This window comes from Eurosta solidaginis, chromosome 2 (genome assembly GCF_040869045.1).
Source record: "Eurosta solidaginis isolate ZX-2024a chromosome 2, ASM4086904v1, whole genome shotgun sequence".
NCBI lineage: Eukaryota > Metazoa > Arthropoda > Insecta > Diptera > Tephritidae > Eurosta > Eurosta solidaginis.
Genome location: NC_090320.1, coordinates 64,604,047 through 64,619,237, shown reverse-complemented (window position 1 = coordinate 64,619,237; position 15,191 = coordinate 64,604,047). Strand labels below are relative to the sequence as shown.

The 15,191-nt window shown below is 44.8% G+C and overlaps 1 long non-coding RNA gene across 1 annotated transcript; it reads right to left on the bottom strand.

Moving 5' to 3' along the window:
• Positions 1-7,018: 7,018 nt before the first annotated feature.
• Positions 7,019-10,924, bottom strand: LOC137242171 (uncharacterized). Its single transcript, XR_010950106.1, has 3 exons — positions 10,502-10,924; positions 10,177-10,407; positions 7,019-7,263 (listed from the first exon to the last, which is right to left on the bottom strand). It is a non-coding gene; the product is annotated as an uncharacterized lncRNA (long non-coding RNA).
• Positions 10,925-15,191: the final 4,267 nt, after the last annotated feature.

Sequence of the window (15,191 nt, the reverse complement as noted above, 5' to 3'; positions counted from 1 at the left end):
TTTCGCTTTGACTTTTGATTTGGCGTATTTATACTACTTGCTGCTATGTTCGTGGTTCCATTATTATGCTGTTCATACATGATTTCTTATTTTATATACCATTATTCTGCCATGTCAAAGGAATATTTATTGTATTATTATGGTTGCATTGATTGAATGTTGATGTCGTTTGTTATTTAGCTTGCGCTTTTAGTGGCACTTTTATGTTTGTAGTCGTTAAGTTAATGAGCTTGATGCAAGTATTAAATAAGCTTTCACATAGGGTTAAAATCGATAAACACGAGTAAGTTAGTAACTTATTTAGCATTTGTTTATGATTAAATGGTTGAATGGCTTGATCCCATCAGACGGTGGCGTGACCTTACACTAAAACGATGAGCTGATGATTTGACATAGTTTGCTATAGTTTGATGTCCATTGGAATGACAAGCAAAGTTTCAGTCCCATCTAGGCCTACTTAATACCATCCGATCTTTTCCTTTTTGAATACCACGCCAGTCACTTCTTCTAACTAACTGGCGCCAATTGGCTACGCCAAAGGAAATTGAATCATGCTCCACCTGTTCCTTTTGGCGAAGTTGGAGCCGCCCTCTTCCTCTGCTTCCATGAGCGCGTTGCAATAAGAGTACCTTCTTGGTTGGAGCTTCACCTTTCAAGCGCATAACATGAGCTAGCTAGCGTGGTCAGTGTGTTTTAATTCGCTGGACTATGTTGAGGTATGCGAAAAGCTCGTACAGCTCATCGTTAAATCGTTTGCGGTCACCAGAGCGTAGAGGTCCGTTAATCTTTCGAAGAACTTTTCTCATGAACACCTAATCTGATGTTATCATGGTCCATGCTTCTGCACCACATAGCAGGACAAGTACGATAAGCGACTTATGGAGCATGATTTTCGTTTACCAAGACAGGGCATTATTTACCAATTGCCTTCCTAGTCTAAAGTCGCACATACTGGAAAAAGTAACTCTTCCCTAGATTTCACAGCTGACGTTGTATTTCGAAATAATGGCTGCCAACATTGATGTCGTTGCGAAGGCGCAAATGTGCTGACTCTTTGCTGGATGATAGCAGGTACTTCGTTTTGTCATTAATTGCACGTTAAATCCGTATTTAATACAGGACCGCTGACCCCGCCTTGATAGGCAGGTAGTCGTACGACCAAGGTGAACGACTCAATATCTAATTTTAATAACGATGACGATAATGGGAGGATTGAGTCGCAAGCTAAAGACGACAAAAAAGCATTAAGCAATGCGTCGGACTAGGGGAGCGAGAGTAGTGCTGATTTAATGAACTCCGTGCTGGAAAAGCATACAACTGAAAACAGAGAAGTAGATTGGAGAAGAGTACGGGGCAGAGGAAGTAAGAGGGCTCTGTCGCAGTACCGTTCAGCACAAACGCTTGGTAGCAGTGGTCGACCCAACAGAAGTTAATTAGAAAAGTTAGTTAAATTGATTGAGAATCTGTAATTTTTACAGAATACTTTTAGTTAACTTTAGATCAACAGTTCTTCTTCCGTTGAGATGATCATACAAGTTTGTCTTCTTGACAAAAAACTCTGTTCAATCAATCATAATGCTATAAATTTTACTGATTAGCTGTTAATTCAAGAACAACAAATCTGAATTTTTGATTTTACTAGCTCCATTTATTGCAGCGTATGTAAGAAAAGCGGGCAAAATCGATAAAGAAACACGCCCACTTTTGAGCAAAAAACTGAAACTATTTGAACTATACGATAGAAGCTCTCACCTAAATGTTAAATGTTAGGTTAAACCCGAACTTAAGTACGAGCTATTTCCATACACTTACAGAGTTTTAATAATAAATGTTTATGCATAAATATCTGTATACGTATCATCGACCCCATTCTGTGTCATTAGAGTCAAAACAAACGACGACGTTGTTGCAAAATCACTATTTGTAGTCTGTAATTATATCGCCGATACGCCCACATGCAGTACTTGCCGTCTTTGTTATTACTCTGCAGTGAAATGCGTACATCTTGAATCTTCTGTCATAAATAGATCACACTACTCCGAAAGAGATGCCTCGGGGCAGCTTGAGTGCAGATCATACGGCCATGGAAGTGTAGTGTCACCAAATATCATACGAAGCTTCGGGGTCGCTTAGCGCCACAATGGAAGTGAAAGGTGAAAGCACAAAGGCGCTCAGATGACAGACGAGGTGATACACTGCTGTACACCGTTGATTCCAAAGCAATAGAAGGAGTAGGGTCTGTGGTATACTGAGCTGATCGGAAAATAAACATATCCTACTAGCTGCCAGATCGCTGTAATGCTTCTCAGTAGCCGTTACCAAAGCAGTATAAGCACTGGAGGAAAATAGCTTAAACTTTAACCGCGTCAAATTTTACAACGTGGGCCAGTATCGTGTGTTACGATTCGTATCGAAACCAAGTTTTCACTCAAACATTAAATCAAAATAGCTCTGAGATCGTGAGTCCAATTAATGACATACATATCGGAACTAGAGACTTCGCGTACTAGTTGGACTTATAGTTTATCCTAATTTGTATAAATAGTTTGGCAGTTTCATATTTATAAATTGAGTGAAGAATGGATTCCGATACGAATCGTAACACACGATACGGGCGCTGGGCATATGGGAATAGATGGAAATGAATAATCGGATGAGCTACCAAAACACGGCGCATTATTCGATGCTTGTACCGCAGACGTCCCTATCAAATTGGGCGAGACTAAAAAACCGCGAGAGTTGCACATGATCAACCAAGCCTGAAAGGCGAGTAATCTTAGACTAGCAAAGTTGTTCTTTTCATTGAAAATATTGGACTGTAGGCTCATGATGTACACAGTTTTCTGGCGTCACATGCTTTAAACTAGTCTTGCCAGTTATAGAAAATCTAGAAGTGCGGGTTGGAGACGGAAAGGAACGACGATGACGCTCGCCAATCTAAGACTCCAGATAAAAGGAGTGACACAGCTGTCAAATATAGAAGCAGCAAGTACCATAGTACCTGGAAAGCTTCTTATATTTGCCAAGAGGACGGAGCTATTTGATAACATAGGTCTTGATTTCTGATAGGGTTTTCAGTTTGGTCATTGAGCAAACTTCTAGTAACACTATCGACTAATTCAGTCTATGTGAGGTCCTTACGGACCGAGGAGTTTAATATAACATAACATCGTCGGAAAGGGATAAAACCCTAAAGGGAAGAGAGGTTAGTTTTTTGGTTACTTGGGGCGGCACAGCGACAAGAACTTGACACAGCAATTAAGATGAGAACCAACAAATTTTTTTAATTTTTTGTATTTGCTACAGAGTTATTTTAAACCGTAAGTACTGGTGCCTAATGAGTTTCTTTCTGCTTGGTCGTCAAACAAAGGGCAAGCACTCCGAGTTTATTTTTGCCATGAAAAGCTGCTCAGTGAAAATAATAATAATAATAATATATAACATGTAGGTCCCGTCCCGCCAATTTGTCGGAAAAACTAAAAGAAGCACGACGCAAATTGAAAGAGAAGCTCGGCTTAAAGTCTCTTCGGAGGTTATCGCGCCTTATATTTATTTATTTTATAATGACTTTATTGTGATGTGGAAGGGGCAAATTGGTGCAGTTACCGAGAAGCTGGAAGAGTAGATTCCACTGATCTAACTTCACAGGGATTGCATTAGGAATTTGACTAAGTTTTAGAAACATTTCAAAATAGAGCCGGGAAATAAAGATGTCCCTCGTAGTTTCAGAATTCAAGAGCTTGACCAGGATCACACTCTTATATGGTATATTGATGACACGTAGACGCTGGAGGGAATCGGAGCGGGGATCTTCGGCCTCAGAAACAAAATGTCCATACCACTAGGAATATATGCGAGCATTTTGGATACACAAATGAGGGAATTGTGTTTCTCAGCTACACTTAGGCTACACTTAAGGCAATATCTTTAATATGAGATTGAACCACCAACAGTCGTTGGGTTCAAGTAAAGGTCAAAATGTCTTGGGGCTAATAACATCATTCGTTTGGATTGGATGGAAACGAGCAAGCAGACGTGCGGGACAGGATAGCAACGGCCGAAATGCAAGTATGGCATGAGCCCATCATGCCTATAGGGTAGGTTACACACTAAAACAGAAGAGCTGAGGCAAAGGCAGATCCGCCTCAGAGAACAACACTGGTGCAGAACTTCGGCAGGCAAAGGCTCTAAAAAAGACACAACTCAAACGTTATTCAGCCATGACTAACCTCCAAAAAAGGAGCGTTAGAAATGTAACAGGCATACTTATATGTCAATGCCGACTAAAGACCCACATGCACAAACTGGGTATACGGTATAATAGTCTCTGCCGGATCTGCGACAGTGAGGATGAGACAGCACAACACACCTGCTTGAATGCAATGCAGTTGCGAGAAGAAGATCAAGGATCCTTGGATCGCTAAAATTAAGAAGTAGGCACATACACTATCTAAAGCCGAGCACCACTCTGGATTTCTCCACAAAACTCGGTTTGAACAAGATGCTCTGAAGAGAATGCGGGCACAATAGACCAATAGGTCGCAGTTCATTATCTTACAATAATCTATTTATCAGCGAGCAAGCTGACGGGTGGGCAAGATGGTAACGGGCGAAAAATCAGTAGGACCTGAGCCCATCATTCCGATATGGATACACACTAAAAGGGAAGAGCTGGGGCAAAAGGAAGCATGCCTCAGAGAACAGCACTGACACAAAATTCTAGGAATTTGACAGGCAAAGGCACTAATAGGAGGATACAGCTCAAAGCGTTATAAAGTCGTGATTAACCTCCCAAAAAGCAGCTTAAAAATTTTAAAAGTCCTACTCACAGGTCACTGTAGACTAAAGACATTGTAGACTGCACGCACTTTGTATGCGGTCTAATAGCCACATACTGCTTGAATGCAATGCAGACGCCAGGAGAAGATTAAGAACCCTTGCACCGCTTAAATATGGAAGTAGACACATACATTATCTACAGCCGAGCATAATTCTGGATTTCTTCACAAAACTCCACTGGGACGAGGTGCTTTGAAGAGAATGGGGGCACAATAGGTCGCAGTGCATAACCTTACAACAATCTATTAATCTATCTATGTCTTTATTGACTAGCCAATTGGCATCTCGTCTTTTTTCAAAAAGGTACTTGGCTGACTAGTTGGACTTGCAGAGTAGTTGCGAGTTATTTTACAACTAGTTGGCACTCAAATTTATCTCAACAATGTAAAATATTTGTATTCATAACATTGAAATAGCAACCAACAGATTTATAGTAAATGTTTTTTATATCGTTTGAGGCCACTGTACGAGTTCCACGCTCTCCAACAGTGGCATCAACAAACATTTAAGTATATAAATATGTAATTAGCATACCTTGTAATTATCTCATAATAAATATTTATTTATTTTCTTACCACATTGCGGCATGCACCTGCATTTTGTTGTAGAGTACAATTTTACCGCTATCCGAATAAAAGGAAAAGTTTTAAATATCTGATTCATATGCGCCAATGCACGCCCAAGGAGAAGACCAATCAGGTAATAGACGTATTCTATGAACGTTTAGAACTCTCATACCAGCGCTTCTTCCGCCATGATATCAAAGCCGTGCTTAACGCCAGAATGGGCAAAGAAGGTGTTATTAGGCTCATGAACTATCGCCCTATCTCGGGTGACGTTTCAAAAATCACATATGTCGGAAAAAGTTTCCATAACGCCCTATTTCAGAACTTGTTTCAAAAAGTCACGGCGAGCAGAAAACTGAACCGAGACGCTTTTACAAGACGAAACAAATAAGGACGGCACTGTCTTCGGCTGTGCTGAAGACTTGATACCTTTCATGAATGGGGGTGAACAATAATCATATTCCATTCGTAATATCCGAAATAATCGGCTGTATTATAGTTAGGTACTTTGTGTGAAAATGCAAAGTTTCACGTTTTTTACGGTCTGCATGAAAAAGCTATGTACATGAATAACGTATCTGAACAATCGGTTGTGGGGGATATATGCTGTATATACGACCGATCTCACCCATTTTTTCTGACAACGATATGTGCAATATATGAAAGCATATGGTGAAGTTTGAAGCTTCAATCTGATAAATTGAGGAAGATACAACATAAATCCTCTTTTCTGAAAAATTCGGTTGTATGTCGGATATATGCTATAGTGGCCTGATCCGACCGGTTCGACAAATATCTAATCGGACACCTAAATATATTCGCTCACCAAATTTTATCAAGATATCCCAAAAATTGAGGGACTATTTTGCATACAAAATTACAGACGGCTAAATGGCTAAATCAACTCAGCTCTTCGTCCTGATCATTTCGGTATACTTATTGGTGGGTCTATCTATTTTTCTATACGGACTTACAATTTTGAGATTCGTGACAAGGCTAATATACCATTTCCTTTTCATGAAAGGGTAAAGATCCAGTAAGATCAAAGACGGCGACCTTATGGAGGGAAAAATTTTCTGTCCTGCTACTTAAGTGGATACAGCGATGTACCGCTCAGTGAAGTTGAGTGCGAGACCTTAATCGATAATGATGGAGTTAGTATAAGTCAGAAGATCAATAACTAGATTTTAAAAAAAACTACGCCGCGGGCGTTGACGAATTGTCTACGGGGCGACGAGTTGATAAGATGTGTTTATCAGCTTCTTTGAAATTATCTTGGGACGAGTTCATGCTTGTAGACTGGAACCTAAGCTTTATTTGCGCAGTCTACTAGAAGGAGGATGCTGAAAGCTGCGCTAACTTTCATGGAATCACCCTTCTTAATATCGTATATAAGGCCCTATTTTGCCTATTGTGCGAATTATTAAAGCCCACCGTGAATCGGTTGATTGGACCTCATCTGTGCGCGCCTGACCACGTTAAATCTACCATCGACCAGATTTTCACTATACGCACAATTTTGTAAAAAAAACAAACAACGAAAAAAATAATAGATAGATAGATAGATAGTTATTTGAGGATCGCACTGCGACCACTGGTCTATTGTGCCCTCATCTGCTTCACAACACCTCATCCAAGCCGACATCTCTGATGAACCCTAGCAGTTCACCTGGCTTGAGGGATTTGATGTGAGTATGCTCTGGCCATGGTGAGCCCATAAACTTAGCTCTACGTCTTGAGATTGCATCGCACTCCAGGAGGACATGGTCCGCCGTCTCCGCTGATCTGTCACAAAATCGGCATGTGTTGTTTGATATTATACCCAGCTTTTGCATGTGGCTGTTCAGTCTGCAGTGTCCTGTAAGAATTGCTGTTAGAGTTCTTAGGTTATTTTTCGAGAGGCCTATAAATGCCCTGTATCGAGTTGTGCAATAACCCCCTAACAGTAGCTTAGATTGTCTTAGGCCTGGCATATTACGCCAGTGTTCTTCCCTCTTTTCCTTTTCTTCTGCCAATAGATGCCCCCTAATTTCCTGCGGGCCCACTGGCAGGAATGGCTCAGGACCAATAGGTCGTACCGTTGCTGCCTCTCTGGCCAGGCTGTCCGCCTGCTCGTTTCCCTCGACTCCCCTGTGGCCTGGAACCCAGGCCAACAGTAATTCATTGTGTGCTCCTAGTTGGTTCAGCTTTTCCACACACTCAAGGACTAGCGCTGATTTTATTTCAAATGCTGAGATGGCCTTGAGGGCGGCCTGGCTGTCACTGAGTATGGCAATTTTCTCATTGGAGTATTTTCGCTGAAGGTTCAGGTCCGCGCACTGGCTTATGGCAAATACCTCTGCTTGAAAAATGCTCGGGTATGCTCCCAGGGGTATTGATATTTTGGCTCTGGGTCCAAAGACTCCAGATCCAATCCCCTCTGGGGTCTTCGAGCCATCGGTATACCATACTATACTGTTTAGCTGCTGAATGCTCTCAATTCTGCTTTCTTCCCACGTACCCTTGTCTCCCAGTTCTACTTTATATCTTTTCTCATATACTATGTGCCTGAGGATGTCATCCCTCGGGAGTTGAGAGATTGGGATCTTCTCTCTCAATTCCTCTATGTTCCGGGACGATATGACTTTACCTTTGCCCGAGCCCTCCTTAACGATATTAAGGAGGGCTCGCTTGGCTGATTGCTCTATCGATATATGCAGCGGGGTCAGATCGAGGATAGCCTCCAGCGCTGTTGTGGGGCATGTGCGCATAGCTCCCGTGATGCACACACATGCCAGTCGCTGAAGTTTTGACAGTGCTTGCCTCGTCGTTGCCCGAGTTGTTCTCGATGCCCAGGCTATTGAGCCATATGTTATCATAGGTTTTACTATCATGGTATACATCCATCTTAGCACGTGTGGGCTACAGCCCCATGATTTGCCTGCTAGACGTTTGCATACCATGATGGACCTCGTGGCCCTAGTCTTCATGGAGTCGAAGTGTTGTCTCCATAAGAGCTTGGTGTCAAAAATGATCCCCAAGTATTTCACTGCGGTTCCATATTCTAGTTCCACGCCATCTATTGTTATTGCTCTCAGGGCTGGTAGGACCCTTCTTCTGGTGAAGGGGATGATGGTTGTCTTAGATGGGTTGATGTTAAGGCCCACATTGGCGCACCACTCCCTTGTAATATTCAATGCTCTTTGTATTATGTCACAGAGCGTACTCTCGAATTTACCCCTCGCAATTATGACGATGTCGTCAGCATATCCTTGGCATCTTATGCCACTGTCTGATAGCCTTTGCAGGAGTTCATCCACTACTAGGCTCCACAAAAGGGGTGACAGGACACCTCCCTGGGGGCACCCTCTCGTGGTAATAACCTTAACTGCGCTGCTGCCTACTTGAGCTTCAGCGATTCTTGTACGGAGTAGACTGTCAATCCATCTCTGGATAGGCAACTGAACTCCTCTTCTCTGCAGTGCTATGTTTACGCTTTCGTGAGATGTGTTGTCAAAGGCACCCTCAATATCAAGGAAAGCGCAAAGCACTGTTTCCCCTGTTTCGAACGCCCTCTGTATTTCAGACGTTAACTGGTACAGAGCTGTGTCCGTGGACCTACCCGCTCTGTAGGCATGCTGGCTATAATGTAAGGGCCAGCTCTTGAGGGCGTTCGACCTGATTTCTTGGTCTATTATCTTTTCCATTGCCTTCAAGACAAAGGAGGTTAGACTTATTGGTCTGAAGGACTTTGCTTGTGAATAGTCCTTTTTACCTACTTTTGGTATAAATACCACTCTTGCTCTTCTCCACATCATGGGTATATATCCCAGTGCCAGGCTATCTCTCATGATTCTGGCGAGATGTGGGATGATCCGTGTCCCTTGCTGCATTAGCGCCGGGTAGATGCCATCCACCCCCGGAGATTTGTATTTCTCAAAAGATTCCACTGCCCATCTGACTCTGGCCTCACAAAAGAGGGAGTTGGCTAGTTGCCAGTCTGATGGGGTTGGTTTAACTCTGGGGAACACAGGTTCCGGTACTTGCGGGGAGGCCTCAGGAAAATGCGCTTGCAGCAAGGCCTTAGCTCGCTCTTCCACCGTTTCGGTATAGGTACCGTCTGGGAGCCTAATTGCTAGGTCTGTCTGTCTCTGCTCTTTGGCTAGGGCCTTGTGTAGCCTTGCCGCTGCAGGCGTGCTGGAAATTCCCTCACAGAAATTCCTAAAACTTTCCATTTTTGCTTTTCTTATCTCCTTATTGTACTTAGTTAGATTTTGGGTGTATTCCTCCCAGTTGCCGGTTCTCCTTGCCTCGTTAAAGAGTTTCCTGACTTTTCTCCTAAGCAGCGTCAGGTCATAAGACCACCAGGGGGTCGCCTTTTTACCCTTAATCAAGGAGACACGGCAACTGGAGTTATAGGCGTCTATCATTATTTGATTTGCCCTTTCCACCCTGCTCTCCAACTGGGTACAATTGGTACTTCTGCCTTTACTCTTAAGGCTATCTATGTTAGCTTCTATAATACTTTTGTAGCTGTCCCAGTCTGTTTTCCTGGGATTTCTTCTGGGGTTGCTTTGCCCCGATACTGCGCCCAGCTCAAACCTTATGATTCTGTGGTCCGAGAGGGAGGGTTCTTCTGAGACCCTCCATCTCGAGATCATATTCTCAGTTAGGTTGTTGCCGAGCGTTATATCAAGGACTTCTGCCCTAGCTCTCGTAACAAACGTCGGTTTACTCCCGACGTTGTATATACTTAAATCATTGCTGGCTATATATTCTAGCAAACACTCACCCCTTTGGTTGGTATCACTGCTGCCCCATTCCGTATTGTGGGAGTTTGCATCGCTTCCTATAATAAGACGAAGTTTCGCTCTTCTGCAGTGAGCCACCAGCTTCTGTACGTTATCTGGGGGGACCATGTTGTCGTCCCCCGGGAAGTAGGCTGCGGCTAGCACAATGCTGGAGTCCTCCCCGTTGACTTTCGCATTTATTTGTACCGCCACCAGATCTCGACTTAAAAACTCTGTAATGCAAAAATAGTTAATATCTGCTTTAAGCATTACACATGCTCTAGGTCTCTGCTGGGAGAGATCCCAAATTACTCTACTGTTACTTACATTAAGGCCCCTCACCTGTCCCTTGTATGCCCAAGGTTCCTGTATGAGGGCTATGCCCAGATCATCCGAGGCAAACCTCCTCGCCAGTACAGCCGAAGCTGCAATGGCGTGGTGGAGGTTGATCTGGGCTATCTGCATGCTTATGCCGGTCATTTTGGCCCGGCCGGCCTCATCGGGTCGTCGTAATCCGACAGCCCGCTTTCGCTATCATCCCGCTTGTCCAGTGCCAGCTCTTGGAGGTCCAAGCCCTCAATGAGCTCCTGTGTGGTGGGTATTTGTTGGTCCGCTTGTTCCGCGACCTCTTCGATATTACTCGCTGCGGTAGAAGAGTTTGTAGTCTCACGAGCCTTGATGGTGTCGGTGCTCGCGTCCGACATGTCTTCGTCCGACATCTTATCTATGTCGGCGTCCTCTACCGCCTTGTCTTCCTGCCGCTCACTATTTCCTGGTAGCTTCTGCCTCCAGGGTCTTACATGGATCAAGCCGTACCTGTAATGCAGCTTGAATCCATTCCTACGTGTGAGCTGGTAGGATTCTTCATCTATGCCTACGTCTAGACGTAGGCCCGTTTCTTCCGCGCTGCTGTTAATAACGCGCCACCTCTGCGTCTTAAGGCCCTCGTTCTGATTAGCGAGGAGCCGTATCGCAAATTCTCTGGGGCGGTCCGCACTTCTGGGGAGGAACATTGTCACGTTATGCGTGGGCGGTATGTCATCCCCGCGCCTTGTGCATAATTGTGCCCCCGTCCATCCCTCAAGTGTTGGCACTACTTCCTCGAGCCATCTTGCGGTTTTCTCGTCCTCGCAATCAACAAGGAGGAGCCCTGCTCGGAAGTACACCCCGAAAAATACTAGAGCATGCCCACACCCCCTGAACACTCCATCCATAATTAGCTCCTGGAGATTTGTCAGGTCCTCTTGACTTAGGGCATCCGCCGGGTAGTTCCTGGGCAGCACAGCCACTCGGGTACCCCTGAGGGCGTCCGAGTAGCTCTGCTGTCTTGGCGCTGCTTCAGCGGGTCCCCCAGTCGCCCTGGTCAAATCCTCCCGGCGCCTGGCTGTCGTGTTCTGCGGAGCATGGGCCCGTTGCCTCTTTGAACTGGGAGTCTCCTCCGGTGTGATCTGCCCGATCCTACGCTTCCCAGCGGGAGCGGGTGTATGCTGGCCAGCTGCCGCTGGCTGTTCTTTACCTCCGACTTTGTTTCTCCGTTCGGCGGTCGCTGTACTGTGCTCGTGGGCTGGTTTATGCCTGTGCTTGTCTGCCCTGGCTCTTGCGTCCCTGGGCGACAGGCCCTCCTCAAGGTATCGGAGATACCATTTTGTCCCAGACCCACTTAGTCCCAGGCGCCATTTATCTGTTAGCGATCCTGGTCTGCCCGGTGGTGGTAGTGCAGGTTGCCTGCCCCTGTTATGCCTTCTGTTAGGCCGCTTCCACTCTTCCCGGTTCCGCTCGAGGTCGCTCCTTTTCTGGGACCTATCGCAGCTGCCTTGTGAGCTGCTTCCAGAATCCTGCTTCGACGGTGAGCGCCCATGTTTACTTGGCTCCCTAGAGGGCCTGCCATGGTTATCTTTGCTACTTTCCCTCATTTGTGTGGAAGTACCGTCGGTGCTACACTTAGTTGTGGCATCTCTTTCCTCGGGGGGCCCGCGCTGCTCTATGGTGGTACTGGGCCCTCCATGGTTCGCGGGTTTGTTTTTAGACGCCTGCCCCTCCTGCTCCCCTTTTTTGATATGCCCGCGCTGCTCACCAGTGGCCGAGATGCCTCTGGGGATCGCGGGTTTCGTCGTCTTTTGCTTGCTATGCTCTTGTGGCCCGCTTTGATTACCTTGGGTTTCTGTAATGCCCTTAGGGTTTACGGGTTTAAGAGCCGGTTCTCTGCGCACTCCAGCGCTGGTGGAGGGAGATTCCTCGTCCCTCATATGCTCTATAAAGAGCATTGCCTCCTCTCTCGAGAGGCTCTCCAGGAATTTCCTGGAGTACCTGCGTGGCCTGCTGCTGCTTTGCCCGCTGCTCTTCTTGGAGCCCGTCTTCTTTGTTGCGTTACTGTTGTTGTTTGTTTTTTTTGTTGTTGTTTTTATTTGCTTTGTTTTCCATCTTTGTCGTACGACAACGTGCTTGACGCGGCAAGCGTTGTTGTCAAATTATTTACATGGGGAACTGGGTTGGTCCGCCGCGGCAGAGCCCCTTGACGCGGTAAGGCCATGATTACTCCCCAAGGTGGCCCGGTGTTGGAGAGGCGCCGTTATAATACAGCCGGTGTTGTGAACCTCCTGGCTGCAAACCAGTCCAATGGGCACGGTGACGCATGACACCCTGGATTAGGAGGTGACAGTTCCTGGTTACCGATAGCATTCGACCACATTTGTCAGGTGAGCGCGGTTGCGCCGCTCCCATCTGACCAATTAGTATCAAATGCGATCGGCATAAGCCCCTGCACCGCTACAAGGTGACTGTCTTCGCAGAGGAAAAAAAAAAAAAAAATAATAGATACATCTCTCAACTCCCTGGCGGCTTTGAAGCAGCCTTCACCAGCACGGGAAGGTGCAGCCTTTATATCGCCAAATCTGAAGTAAACTTATATGGCTATTAAAAATGACATTGGGCAACACCATCAGCTCAGTCAGCATTGGGAAGGACCTCGACACGAAACACTGTTTTATAAGAGCGTGCAATTACTGACGTATTCTCACGAAATTGACATCAACGGCCTGAATACCCAAGCCGTAAGTTCTGCTTGCTCCAAATTGGAAAAAGAAGCGGAACATATGGGTTTATTGGTGAGTGGGAACAAAAGGCAGTACCTGGTGTAAACAAGCAACGAGTCAGCGCATATGCACCTTAGCAACCACGCCTCTGTTGGCAGCCATAATATGGCAACTCTAAAGGATGTGGCGGCCACCGTGGTGTGATGTAGCGTGCTCCGCCTACCACACCGTATGCCCTGGGTTCACACCCCGGGCAAAGCAACATCCAAATTTTAGAAATAAGGGTTTCAATTATAAGAAATTGTTTCTGAACGGTGTCGCCCTTCGTCAGTGTTTGGCAAGCGCTCCGAGTGTATTTCTGCTATGGAAAGCTCTCAGTGAAAACTCATCTGCCTTGCAGATGCCGTTCGGAGTCGACATAAAACATGTAGGTCCCGTCCGGCCAATTTGTAGGGAAAATCAAGAGGATCACGACGCAAGTTGGAAGAGAAGCTCGGCCTAAAATCTCTTCGCAGTTTATTGCGCCTTACATTTATTTTATTTAAAGGATGTCCTGCTATATGGTGCAAAAGCATGGAAAGAAATTGTTTGAAAGTTTTACTGACCTCTACGCGCTGACGACGGCAAGTATCTTTGTGGGCTATAAGCCGTATACATAACGCTTTCAGGTAAACCTTATGCGTGTTGACATAAATACGGAAAAATAAGGAGTAATATAAGAAATACACCATACAACAGATACTCTATACAATTTTAAGGCCAGAGTAGTACAATTGTAAATAGATGCATTTTATTACAACATCTTGGCATTCAAGCAAAAGACACGACTTTTTGGACGCTGCAATATAGTATAGCTTCTCCAACCCAATTGTTAACCATACCTACCCCTGGCGAATCCTGCATATTCAGCAGACGAAGCAATGACGACTCCCATTTTGCTACGGTAGTTGGAGGTTGGATAACCCATAAGAGTAAATGTGGTTATATCAAATCATTCCCGTGATGGTCGGTGTTTTATCTTAACCGCGCTACTTCCCAAATCTTTTTTAGGGTCGCCTTATGCTATGCCTTATGCTATGAAAACCGTCCTAAATTAAAGCATGGGAAGTTCAAAAGTTTTTTTGAAACGGTCTAATTCATATCCACATTATATTTATCAATTCTCATTTACAGCCTGAAGAGTGCACGGAAATACAGAGCAAACCCCTCAACCCATTTGTTCAGTTGCTAGAAGGTTTCGCTATATTGAAATCAAACCGCCAAGAGGTAAATACTTCACCAGCCAGTTTACTAGTCGACAGCTAATTCCGCGAAAGAGGAAATTATAATTCGTGCCCTTTGGCAGATTTATCTGATTGAATTAATGCGCAGTCACAAGCACACACACAAAAATAGGGGGGTAACTGCAATCTAGTAGAAGGAAGCAAAAAACAATCGCAATACTAAAATGTATAGCACTAAAAGACTATTCCACAAATCCATCGTCCACTTTCACGCCATACCAACCAGACCACCGAAAAGCTCAAATCCCTCGGCCTTGATTATTTGGCTGGTTTTTGCGGTGGTATAAAACACATGTTTGTATGGCCAAAACAACAGTAAAAGGACAAACATATTCGATTATGTGTAAGTGGGTTTATGCTGCTTTTAAAGCCAGCTCTGTCCATTCAATAAAAGCACGCGTGTGGTATGAATGGGGTTCGTTTGTAAATTTTGTGCCTCTTCTTTTTTATTCAGTTACTTGCTTTATTTAATTTCATGTTACCCTCTTTGATTGCTATGTGTTATAGGCGCTTATTTTTGAATTTCCCATGTTTCGTAATACTGTGGCTCGATGTGGTCGACTCAATGCCGGCAACGCACATGAGCGCAGATAGGGCGCACCAACAACTAACCAAGATGTGGCAGCAATCACTAGATTGCTAAAAAACAAAAAAAAAAAAGAAACAAAAAATTAAACGAATAAAACAATAAGAGCGGAATAT